Raw genomic sequence first — 13,534 nt, 5'->3', positions numbered from 1 at the left:
GAGGAAATTTTTTGTCATTTTCTAATTTTGAAACTTGCTTTTATTGCATGTGTTTATTAATTTATCAAATGATTGATTTAGCATGCATGTTCACAAGCATGAACATGTTAAATCAGGTCCTCACATTTGAGAGCAAGCATAATTATTTACTGAGATATATCTCTGGCCCTTTTTTTTCTAATTATATATTACAGCTTTCTAAGAATTACTCACAGATATATATATATATGTGTGTGTGTGTGTGTGTGTGTGTGTGTATGAACGTATGTATATTGTAATGGATATATGAACATATATATATGTGTGTGTGTGTGTGTGTGTGTGTGTATATACACGCACACACACATACAATGTATATAAGTAACTACACACATGCTTCATGCATTCCTTGCCTAGTAAACTCTATTAGAGACACTTGAAATGCCTTCAGGGTAATGGAATCATTTGCTCAAATGATAGCTATCTTTGCTACGTCTGTAGCCAAAACCTGGCTCTGTCAGTATAAGCCTTTGTATTTTCAACGCCAAGTTCCAGGCACGTAACTTTGAGGAGCTAACTGGTTTTGCTGTTGTTGCTTTTTCATAATGAGAATATAACCCAGGGCTTGCAAGCAACTGCTCTGCTGACACTGAACTGCGTCCCCAGCCATCATTTTAGTCTTGATTTTCAGAGAATCTCATCAAATTACCAAACTGACGTTTGACTCACCCTGCAAGCACACCCTGGCCTTGAACTCAAAAGTCCTGTCCTCAACCTCCCAGGTAGCTGGAATGATAGGCCTGTATCATGAAGCAGATCTTGCCTATCCTAAAGAGACATTTTATCCTGTGTTCATACTTGACTATAACTCAGATGAGTTTCTCCCATGATGCTCCACTGAAAGAATGACTCTGGGGGATTGACATGGTCTATGTAACTCCATCTGCCCAAGGAAAGAAATTTAGAGTAGAGTATGTCTTGTTTAGCTCTTCTTTGGCTCTTAGAAATACTTCAAGTAAAGAAATGAAAAAGAACCTAGACTTGTTTTGACTCTATTTCAGAGGGTTCTGTGTATGGTTGCTTAGCTCTGTTGTTTTGGGCCTGCGGCATACCAACACAATATCAGGAAGAACTCGGTGTAAGGAGGTTGGTCAATTCATTTCATGGTGGCCCAGAAACAATGGAGAAATAAAGTAGACAACTCAATATTATCTCTGAAGGCATCCACTCAATGACTTTACTTCTTTCTTCCAAGCTCCATATCCTAAAGGTTCCACTACCTCCCAATAGCCTTAGGACCAAGCCTTTAGCACATGGACCTTGTGGAATATTTAAATCTAAACTATAAATGGAGGATACGAACAATGATCTGGTGCCACTGGCTTGGGGGGAAATGACAGTAGCATCCAGTCTAGTCCTGAGTACCAATCGAAGGCCAGCAAGCATCCATTGAGTTTTCAGAGCCTTCTTAGCCTTCTCCTTTACCTCTCTATTCAACCCTTCAATGTCTTTGTTGAGAGACAGGGAGAAAATATGAGTGTGTTACTTTGGGAGGTGTTTTTGCTTATCAAACCATTTGAAGGCTATTTAAGAGTTTACACTTGTCTAGAAATGCTACATTTATCTCAATACCAGCCCTAGATCTACAGTAATTCCTTTGATTTTTTTCCCATCCTTAATTACTACGTGATCCTAGAGTCTTCAAGCTTACAGTGGGATTGGCAGAGAATGCTGAAGTTGTGTTCCTGCTTTCCATCCGAGACAACCCGTACTGCCTGGAGGATACCTCTCATCACGATATTTTTTTTACTCCATTTCATAAAGCCTGTTCTGTATAAATATATTTTAATTAATTAATAAACAAGATGTAATGAATTCTGGCAGGGTGACATTTGAGCACAAAGCAAAGGGCTTAAACAGATCCTGACATGTGTTTGCCAGGAAAAACATCCCCACACGTATGCATTAAGCACACACACACATACACACTCACGTTGATTCCTTGGAGATATTATATAATTTGAAATTGCAGAACGTTTATTTGACATCTGAGGGGCACCAGTTGAGAAATGCAGAATGCGAGGTATGTGTTTGGAGCAGTTGGCTAATGATCAACAGGAATGCCTGAGTATTTGAAAACTCAGCAACACTAGAATTCCACTAGCTAAGCATGCGATTCGACTGTTTCTTACCCTAATGCTTGGGCATAGGGACTTCCTTCATGGGTTGGGATACTCAATACCTGTCAGTATTATCTTCTTTGAATCTGCCTTTCCTACAGGATATTTCCATAGGTTTTGAAAACTTTGGATGTCCCTAGAGTAGTAGCTTTTGTCCTCAGAATTTCTAATTTCTGTCAAATTTCTAATACCTTACATATATTAGAAATCACCCTTACTGTGCAAAGCTTATGTATGTATATGAATTGTGATGGTGTCTTAGTCAGGGTTTCTATTCCTGCACAAACATCATGACCAAGAAGCAAGTCGGGGAGGAACAGGTTTATTCGGCTTACACTTCCATGCTGCTGTTCATCACCAAGGAAATCAGGACTGGAACTCAAGCAGGTCAGGAAGCAGGAGCTGATGCAGAGGCCATGGAGGGATGTTCCTTACTGGTTTGCTTCCCCTGGCTTGCTCATCCTGCTCTCTTATAGAACCAAGACTACCAGCCCAGAGATGGTCCCACCCACAAGGGGCCTTTCCCCTTGATCACTAATTGAGAAAATGCAGTTTTATCTCGTGGAGGCATCTCCCCAACTGAAGCTCCTTTCTCTGTGATAACTCTAGCCTGTGTCAAGTTGACACCCAAAACCAGCCAGTACAGATGGTATGTATAATTCCAAATACTTATATGGAATATATATTACACACATATGTAATATACATGAATATGTATATCTATGTCTGTGTATGTGTGTGTTAGATTCTAGCCTGCTAACTTTGCCAAAGTCACCACTTTAGAAAGATATGCTAAGGGTGTAAAATATTTCCTTTTTTTGAGATTTTTCTATCTTATATTAATACACTACATGTTGTTAAAATGCAATGGGCATCATTCCTTCATGAAGAATAACATATACTGATGACAATATTTGTGATAATACTACATAGTTATAGCAAAAAGTCTTCAAAAACAAGGAAAAAGAAAAAGGCCATTTTTCTCCCTACTGATAGTATTTTTTATTAATTATTTTATTTATTTACATTTCAAATGTTGGCCCCCTTCCCAGCCTCCCTCTGTAAATCCACATTCCCTCCCCCTCTATTTTCCTTCTAAGAGGTGCTCCCCCACCCACCTACCTACCCACTCCCATCTTACCCCTCTAGCATTCCCCTTCACTGAAGCAACAAGTGTCCACAGGACCAGGCGCCTCCCCTCTCATTGACACCCAGATAAGGCAGTTCTTTCCTACATATGTAGCATGAGCCATGGACCCTCTCATGTATATTCTTTGTTGGTGGTTTAGTCCCTGAAGCTCTGAGGGGTCAGGTAATTGTTCTTCCTATGGAGTTGTAATCTCCTTCAGCTCCTTCAGTCCTTCCCATAAATCTTCCTTTGGGGTCCCCAGATTCAGTCCAATGGTTGGGTGTGAGTATCTGCACATGTCTTAGGTGCTAGCAGAACCTCTCAGAGTACAGCTATACAGCTATACCAGTACAGCTATACAGCAGGCTTCTGTCTGCAAGTACTTCTTGGCATCAACAATAGTGTTGAGGTTTGGTGTCTGCAGATAGGATGGATCCCCAGGTGTGGCAGTCTCTAGGTGGCCTTTCCTTCAGTCTTTGCTCAAATTTTTGTCCCTGCATTTCATTTAGACAGGAACAATTCTGGTTTAAAGATTTTGATATGGGTGGATGGCACCTTCCCTCAACTGGGGACCGTGTCTATCTACTGGAGGTAGTTTCTTCAGGTTCTATCTCCCCTCTTTTGGGTATTTCAGCTAATGTCATCCCCACTGGGTCCTGGGAGATTCTTGCATCCCTGGAATCTGGTACTTTCTACTGGTTCCCCTGTGTGCTTCCCCCCAACACCCCAAAACACACACTACATATTTCTAGTCATTCTCCTGGCCTTCTGGAATTCTCTCCTATCTCTTCCCATACCTGATCCTGCCCCTCCTTTTTCCTCCCACTTCGCTCCCCCACCCAGGTTCCCTCCCCCCTCTGCCTCCCATGATTATTTTGTTCCCCCTTTTAAGTAGGATTGAGGCATCTACACTTTGGCCTTCCTTTTAGTTTAGCTTCATATGGTCTGTGAGTTATATCATGAGTATTCTGAGCTTTTGAGTTAATATCTACTTATCAGTGAGTACATATCATGTATTCCTTTTAGGTCTGAGTTACCTCATTCAGGATGATATTTTCTAGTTCCATCCATTTGCATGCAAAATTTGTAAAGTCATCATTTTAAAAACTGAATAGTATTCCATTGTATAAATGTACCACATTTTCTATATCCATTCTTCCATTGAGGAACAGCTAAGTTGTTTCCAGCCTCTGGCTATTATAAATAAGGCTGCTATAAACATAGTGTCTTTGTTATATGTTAGAGCATATTTTGAGTATATCCCCAATAGTGGTATAGCTGGGTCTTCAGGTAAGACTATTTCCAATTTTCTGAGGAACTGCCAAACTGATTTCCAGAGTGGTTGTACTAACTTGCAATCCCACCAGCAAGGGAAGAGTGTTCCTCTTTCTCCACATCCTCACCAGCATCTGCTGTCACCTGAGTTTTTGATCTTAGCCACTCTGATTGGTATAAGATAGAATCCCAGTCATTTTGATTTGCATTTCCCTGATAACTAAGGATGTTAAACTTTTCTTTTGGTGCTTCTCAGCCATTCAAGATTCCTCAGTTGAGAATTCTCTGTTTAGTTCTCTACCCTATATTTGAGTTGTTTGGTTTTCTGGACTCTAATTTCTTCAGTTCTTTGTACATTTTGGATATTAGCCCTCTAAGGAATGTAGGGTTGGTAAAAATCTTTTCCCAATCTGTAGGTTGAGGTTTTGTTCCATTGACAGTGTCCTTTGCCTTACAGGAGCTTTTCAGTTTCATTAGGTCCCATTTGTCAATTATTGATATTAGAGCTTGAGCTACTGGTGTTCTGTTCAGGAAATTAGGTTAGCAAAGTTTTTTTTCTATGATTTTGTTAAAGTTTTTTTTTATTGTTTTGGGGTTTTTTTGTTTTTGTTTTGTTTTGTTTTTGTTGGTGGTAGTAGGTTTTTTGTTTTGGTTGGTTGGTTGTTTTTTTACACTTGAATTGGGAATGTTCACTCTCTTCTATTCCTTTTATTCTTAGGGTTGTTCTTTCCATTGTGTCCTGTATTTCCTGGATGTTTTGGGTTAGGAGGTTTTTGCACTTTGCTTTGCTGTTGTGTCAACATCTTCTGTGGTATCTTCTACACCTGAGATTCTCTCTTCCATGTCTTATATTTTGTTGGTAGTGTTTATATCTGGTCTCTTTTCTAGGTTTTCCATCTCCAGGATTGCCTCCCTTTGATTCTATATCATTATTAGATCCTGAATGGTTTTATTCAGGTTTGGTTTTTTTTACCTGTTTGATTGTGTTTTCCTGTATTTCTTATAGGGATTTATGTGTTTCCTCTTTAAGGGCTTCTACCTGCTTACCCTTGTTCTCTTGTATTCTTTAAGGGAGTTTTTTAATGTCCTCTTTACTGTCCTCTATTATCTTCATGAAATGGGATTTTAGGGCAGAATCTTGCTTTTCAAGTGTCTTGGGGTATCCAGGGCTTGCTCTGGTGGGAGAACTAGGTTCTGATGACTCAAGTGGCATTGGTTTCTATTGCTTATGTTCTTGCACTTGCCTCTCTCTATCTGGTTATCTCTGGTGTTAATTGGCTTTGCTATCTCTTACTGGAGCCTGTCCCTCCTATGAGCCTGGGTATAATGGAATTCCTCAAGTCAGACTGTCTTTGGGTATGGGAGGTGTTCTGGAACACTGAATCTGCAACAGGACAAGTTATGGGCCCAAAAGGAAAATATGTCTCCAGCAGGGTGGATGGGTCCCACACTGATAGTATTTTTATATCATTTTCCAATTCTTTCCTTAAATATTAGAGACAGAAATTTATTATCATTACCATCACAGAAAATTTTCAGAGCACACAGTGCATGCTTTATAATGATTATCTCATGTGCCTTCGGAGGCATGTAGATCTTTGTGAGTTTATGGTTAGCCTTGTCTGCATAGAGAATTCCAGCCCCAGCTAGGGCTAGATAGTGAGACCCTGCTTCAAAACACTCCAACCAAAAGACCACAGAAAAAAATGCTGCTCTGTTTCTGTTGTATGACACAAAAAATCTCCCACACAACCTCCAACTACCATGATGTCTCCCTAAGAACGTATGTTGAAATAAGCATGAACTGAAGCCTCTGAAAACACGAGCCAAGATAAGTATCTTTCTTCCTTAAAACACTAGGTAATTTTAGTTATCTTTTGATCCCCATGGTCTACATCCAGATGAATCCAGAAGGACTTGATCACTTTGACAATTGTGGCAGGGCAGATGTTAACAGTTCTTCTTGGAAAAACTTGAGTTCCCATGGGCTAAGACAATGTTAGTGTTGCAAAGCTATGTTGCAGCCAGTAAGGTCATTTTCTCCACTGCACTGTGTGCTTGGACAGGATCAAGCCCTATCCACAAATACCTACTTCTATACAGTTATAAAGGTGCTGTACCCTCTCAAAATAGTACAAACAGCTGGGACTGCATGTTCAAACACAGGAGCCTATGAGGAACATTCCACATCTGAACCATAACAATGTCAACAATTGTGGGACCTCAAAAGACAGTCTGTGTTCTTACTCCAGAGACCCAGTAGAAAATCCTACAAGGGACAGAACAGTGGGCAACGCCCCCAGACACAAGCACCTGACACCATGAGCCCTCAACTCCATAGGCCATCCAGACCCCACCATCACAGGTACCTGGCAATAGCCAGGTATGCTCGCCACAGTTACCCTGCAACAACAAGGTAGCTCACTCCACTATAAAAGGAGCTGCTTGACCCCTCCTCTCTTACTTCTCTTGCTTTCTCTCTAGCCCTCTCTAGCCCTCTTGCTTCCTCTCTCTCCCTCCCTTCTACCCTCCCTCCCTTCTACCCTCTCTCCACGTGGCCATGGATACATCTCTATCTTTTTTGTCTTTCTCTCTGTGTTTTCTACAATAAAGCTCTAAAACCATAGACTGCCTCCTTTCATCTAGACTCATCATGTTGGAGCGATGGTATAGGCCTTCCCCTAAAGAGCCACATCTAACCTCCTGCAGGAAGGCCTCTCAGTGTCTCTAGCTTCCAGGCCAGACCAACGACTCTTGCCTGATTGGGAACTACCCAGTGCCTTCTCCTGCTGCCCCTTTTCCCTTTGGCCAAGGGCAGACCAAGCTGCCCCGGGGGGGCCGCACCTGGTCTCAGAGCTTCCGTGGTGTCCAGCAACATCCAGCAATGCCCAAGAGCTAGAACCTGTTGTCCCTGGCTTCTGTGAGGCCCAAGGAACCCAGACTGCTCACTCTCAACTTCCACAGACTGGGATTCCATGGATTCCTAGAGCCAAATGCCCATTTGACATGGAGAGCTCACAACAGTCCCCCGTGTCCACCCACCCAGGGTCCCAGAGCTCTGGCAGAACTCAGGTCATCTCTCCCACCCCCTTTGTTTTCCCACACCCAGTGCCCTACAAATAATACCTGCAAAATTCAGTGTTAGCTGTTATTTAACCTGATTTATTTGGATAGTGGCAATGGTTTTCCACTTCCCTTGGCTCTATAGACACAATCATAGGTATATCGATAAATTGCTAAAGTGGGAATATCATCTAAGAACTTTTATTGGATTCTATATATAACTCAAATTCTCCTGTTAGGAAGTACTATAATTAATGTCCTTTTAAACTAAACTTAGGCCACTAGGTTGACTAGCAGAAAGAGCTAACATCACTCATTTTCCTGAATATAAGTCTTAATTGATTGTTAGTTCAAACTGAATTGCAGATTTCTAACTTATTTCAAGGGTTTTTAGGGACCTTTGGTATGTGTCTTAGTTAGGGTTTTACTGCTGTGAACAGACACCATGACCACAGCAAGTCTTATAAAAAATAACATTTAATTGGGGCTGGCTTACAGGTTCAGAGGTTCAGTCCATTACCATCAAGGTGGGAGCACGGCAGCATCCAGGCAGGCATGGCGCAGGAGGAGCTGAGAGTTCTGTCTTCATCCAAAGGCTACTAGTGCAAGACTGACTTCCAGGCAACTAGGGTGAGGATCTTATGCCCACACCCACAGTGACACACCTACTCCAACCAGGTCAAACCTATTCCAACAAGGCCACACCTCCAAATGGTGCCACTTCCTGGTCCAAGAATATACAAACCATCACAATATGGCCCATGGAAATTGTTCTGTAGACAATCACCTGCATTTACACTTTTCTAACATATTAAAAGTAAACGTTTCAAGAAAGCAAGCATGTCTTGTAACTCACAGGATTGTTAAACCAAGGAAGGTCTGATGGATTAGTTTTCACTATAATTATTTAATTAAAGATAGAGCAGGGCATGGTGGTGCACACCTTTAATTCCAACACTCGGGAGGCAGAGGCAGGCAGATATCTGAGTTCGAGGCCAGCCTGGTCTACAAAGTGAGTTCCAGGACAGCCAGGGCTATAAAGAGAAACCCTGTCTCAAAAAACAAACAAACAAACAAACAAAAAAGATAGAAAAAGGAGACTAAAATTGGGAGAGGATATTTGTATTTGTGTCACTTCATATGATCCAAGAACTTCAGTTCCAACTGAATTACCACAAATGTGATGCTTGTCATTTTGGACCATTTGGAAAAGTGAAAAGAAAGTATAGATGCTTTCATTTATAACAGACTTTACATATGACTATAAACAACCAGTTGATGAGTCACTGATCTCCCAGGCTGTTCAAGTTACCTTGCCTTGGTACATTTTAGAACCTTCTAAATTATTTTTTTAAATGTTCATCATGTGTAAGACCCATGATCAGGAGTCCTACTGAATTCCATTTGTGAGTTGATCATGCTCCCATCAGTTTAATACCATCAGCTTTGAACTGACCCAGGGTACTTCCAATAACATTTTTATCTAAAAAGAAAAAAATCTAGATCTAAAATAAACTGTACTCTGTATGTTCACTATTTTTTATGAATAAGACTGAGTAATGTTATAATGACAAATAAAAATTATATATAACATAAATGATCATAGAAACATAGCATTAAAATCTTTATTTTAAACAGGCAGGCATGGTAACTCACACCTTTAATTCTGACACTCAGATGACAGAGTCAGAGAGATTTCAGAGTCTGAAGTCAGCTTGATCTACAGAGTTAGTTGCAGGACAACCAGGACTACATAGAGAAATCCTGTCTCAAAAAAACAAAACAAAAAAACAATCCAACATACACACACACAATTCTTTGGAATAACGTCAGTAATTTTCATCATTTACATAAAGAATCCTCTTGAAGTCCAGTATGTACATACCAGACACAAACATTTTGGAAGCCAGATTATTTCATTGTGGAATAAATCTATGATCATTTTTTACTCTGCTATAGCACACACCAAGATAATGCCTCCGCTCACTTCTTCATGCTTGTGTAACAGTCCAGAAAGATCATGACCTTGCAAAGTATCATTAGGCCCAGCTTTCAGGTCTGTTAAACTGCAAGCTACAGTTCTCTGCAGCCTCTACAGGGTCATGCTGCTGTGGGTTTTAAGGGACATTAAGCCAGGACAGTTGGGAATGCCATCTTTGCTAGTCAAGCTGGAAGAAAGGTCAGTTTTTGGACACCTGTCTATTCCCATATCCCCTTGTCCACATCACAGACTGTGACACCAGCTGCTGAAGCCAGTCTCAACTCACTGCTAAGGAATGCTCCCATGTCTTCTGAGCTGGTATGATTCCCAGTGGATATAAGCAAGCTCCAGCAGCTACTAGGACCAGCACTGGTATTACAAGGGGACTTTTTGAGCTATGATTACTTCTGCTGACCTTTGGCATGACAACTGGTGATGTAAAGGTTTATACTCTTGAAGGAGGGGGATGAAGAAGATGCAAAACCTAGTTAATTCCAGTCTTAGCTTCTTTGAGATTTCTGGTATTTATTGTCTAGCTCTTGAGTGATTAATGATACAGAGTCTGGATCTTCTTCACCCAGAGGGTTATTGTCAGCCTTGGTAGAGTTTGACATTTTACACTTTAAGTAAGCATACCCTTAGGCAAGGAGACACCAAGAGACAGATCTCCTTATTAAAAGAAGATGTAACCAAAAGGCAAGTCAACAAACATGCCACTGCCAAGGAAACACCAATACTATAAAAAGAGGAGAAAAAAAATGAGACAGAATGAAAAAACGCAGGTGAGAAGGGCAATGAACAAGAAAGATGACCATAGAGAGTTGAATGGCAAAGCACAGGGTCTCTTATAGGACAATGTGAAGAGAGGATGGCAAGGACCCCTGCTCAGCCATAAGCATGCAGTTCAGCATGCTCATCCAACCCATCACTGCTAAATATGGATCAGATCAGCATCTGTATCATCTGAAAGCGAGTGTGCGTGGATGTTGAAGGAGCATGGGTGGAAAGTGTCAATCCTGCTTCTGAAGCCATGGTTTCAAAAGAAAGATGACCGACGTGACAGATTCAGTGTCAGTTTGTCTCTTTTAATTTTGAGACAATGAATAAGTAAACAAAGGCAAGTGCTGTGTGCCTTCCATGGCACCAAGAGCAACCCAGTTCATCATCGTGGGGAAGTCGAGGCAGTGGAAACGGGAAGCAGATGCTACAGTTTCATCAAGTCAGGAAGAAGAGAGCAATGGATGCTTGTGCTGAGCCGTCTTTCTTTTCATGCAATCCAGAACCTAATCCCAAGGAATGACCCCGCCGGGTATCAGAAAAGTAACTTCGTACATACTGAAATCACTCGAGAATAAAGAAATGCTCTTTTAACAGCAATAAGCCAGGAAGGAATAATCTTCATAGAGCATCATTATGCAAGACAAAATACAATGTCAAGCCCAAACTCAGCTTCTTTCTTTGAGGGAAGTTTATTTTCAAACATGGTACTACTGTCTGTGGTTCACACTAGAAGATGAACAACATACGGATTTTTGCCTCTGGTTATCTTTGTTTCCATTTAAATACAGTTCGAATCTATCAGTATGTGTAGTGCAGAGATTGTCAGACTTCTTGATTAGAGGCTCCAGAGGGAGAAGATAACAAGCTTGTACCCAGGACCTCTGACTGCCCAGACCAAAGCAACAAGTCCTCAGCACAAGCAAAACTAACTGCTTTCTTTTACAAATTTTTGCACAGTGTTATCCTGGTCACGTACTAAACAGACAACTACCACATCATGTTAGTTCTTTCTTTTTCATTTAATAGTGCCGTGTAGATTTCCCTCCTAGTGGCTCTATCTTCTTGGAGGGATTTGAGATGTCACTTTGGGTCATGAACATGTGGCAGAGACAAAAGAAAGAAAACACTGAGACCCATATAGAAGTTATGACTCATGCATGGAAGTGGTACTTAACACCCATATCCAACTGTCCAGTATGGAGTCCCACCATCCAACCTCACTGCACAAGTGTCAGGGAACCAAGGGGCATTGCAGAACAAAAGAAAGCCAGGGTTCATGTCCGCTCTTCTATTTACAATATACACATATGCAGATCTCAATATGAAACTGAAGTAAGTTCTTAGTTTATTTTCCCTGGAACAAAAGGGACATGTTAATGTTCCACGAAGATAAAATGTTCCATGTGTGTTCATGTGGGCTTTTCCTTCTCCCTGTCAAAGTCTTCAGGAGAATAACAATACCAGAGTTCAAGTGCAACAAGTGTGAGCTGGGGAAGCGATTCTTCCTTCATATATTTTGTTTGCTCCTCTATAAAAACAACAATAACCAAGGAAAACATAGCCCTATATCTCTAAGAGGTAAACATTGGTTCGGCTGATAGCAAAGAAAATCTCCAGAGCTGCCTGCCACTAAACCAAAAACTTCTTGGTTGCAATGACAGTCCATAAGCTAGCTTAAGAGAGCTCTCTTATCCTCCTTCAAGGTAATAAATGTACAACTACTTCTGAAGTTAAGTTTTCCTTTGTATATTAATCTGGTTCTTTTTAGGTTGTTGATTACTTCTTCTTAGTAATAGTTTATCTCAAAAGAAATAACAATTTTTTTTATTAATGAGCTTTCTCTCTCTCTCTCTCTCTCTCTCTCTCTCTCTCTCTCTCTCTCTCACACACACACACACACACACACACACACACACACACACACACTACATAGTCAAGGTTGGATTCAAATTCATGATGATCCTCCTTCCACCTTCCCCACGTGGGAATCACAGGCATGCACCAATATACCTGGCCCTCACAAGTCTTTACAATAGGAATTCAGTTGGTGTTGAACTGAATGCGAGGTTCTGATGAGAATTTGCGTTTTAAAGTATATACATCGACTGCTATGTGAAACTACAATCTTGTATGTGTGCATACATGTGCATCTCTTTGCATACACAAACACACACACTTCATAGTGCGGTCTTTTCAGAATGTGAATGAGCAGTGACAGTCTAATGACAACCACCACATCTGGTTCCAATATCTGGGTTTCCTAACACCAGAATCAGAAAAAAAAAAGGAGGAAGAAGAAAGAAAGGAAGAAGGAGAAAGTAAGAAAGACAGAGAGAAATAGTCTGAGATCACTTTTACAATAGAACACCAAAAATGAATATCAAATAATGAAGATCAAAATGGAAAACATAGAACACATCTGCAGGGACTACAAACTGGTAGGTGTGTGTCTCATGAGGAAAAGAACATTCACATAATGTTGGAGAATTTTCTCACAATAAACATACCAAATACAAACATAATCACTTTATGGCAGAAAACGTGTCATCCTGCTCTGAATGTGGTGAGAATTGTTCCACAGGCTACAGTTCTAGACTGAATAAAACTGGAAGAAAAGAAAAATAATCTGAGCAACAGTATTTATCTTTTTCTCATTTATGACCATGGAAATAATGTGACCATCTATTTCACCCTCTGACACAAGGCCTTCCTCACTGTTTTGGACTGTATGTCCTAAAATTATAAGGTAAAATGCATCTTTGTTGGCTTTGTTGGGTATTTCATCAATGGTGTCAGTGATGCAGATAATTGGTACCAAAACTAGGGTTGTTGGTGAGCTTGTGGATTTGTAGTACTCTAAAATTGGCTTGTCAGAAGGAAGCATAAGGGTTTGGGCCTGTAGGTTGTCACTAGAATACTGTTCCCAGAACTTTATGAACTATGCTGGTGGGTATTTAGAAGAAAGAAAAAGAAAGGGAGGAAGGAAGGAAGGAAGGAAGGAAGGAAGGAAGGAAGGAAGGAAGGAAGGGAGGGAGGGAGGGAGGGAGGGAGGGAGGGAGGGAGGGAGGGAGGGAGGGGGGAGGGAGGGAGGGAGGGGGGAGGGAGGGAGGGAGGGAGGGAGGGAGGGAGGGAGGAAGGAAGGAAGGA

This window comes from Mus caroli, unplaced genomic scaffold (assembly GCF_978045245.1).
Source record: "Mus caroli unplaced genomic scaffold, Mus_caroli_1 scaffold_1, whole genome shotgun sequence".
NCBI lineage: Eukaryota > Metazoa > Chordata > Mammalia > Rodentia > Muridae > Mus > Mus caroli.
Note: the sequence above shows the minus strand (reverse complement) of the source record.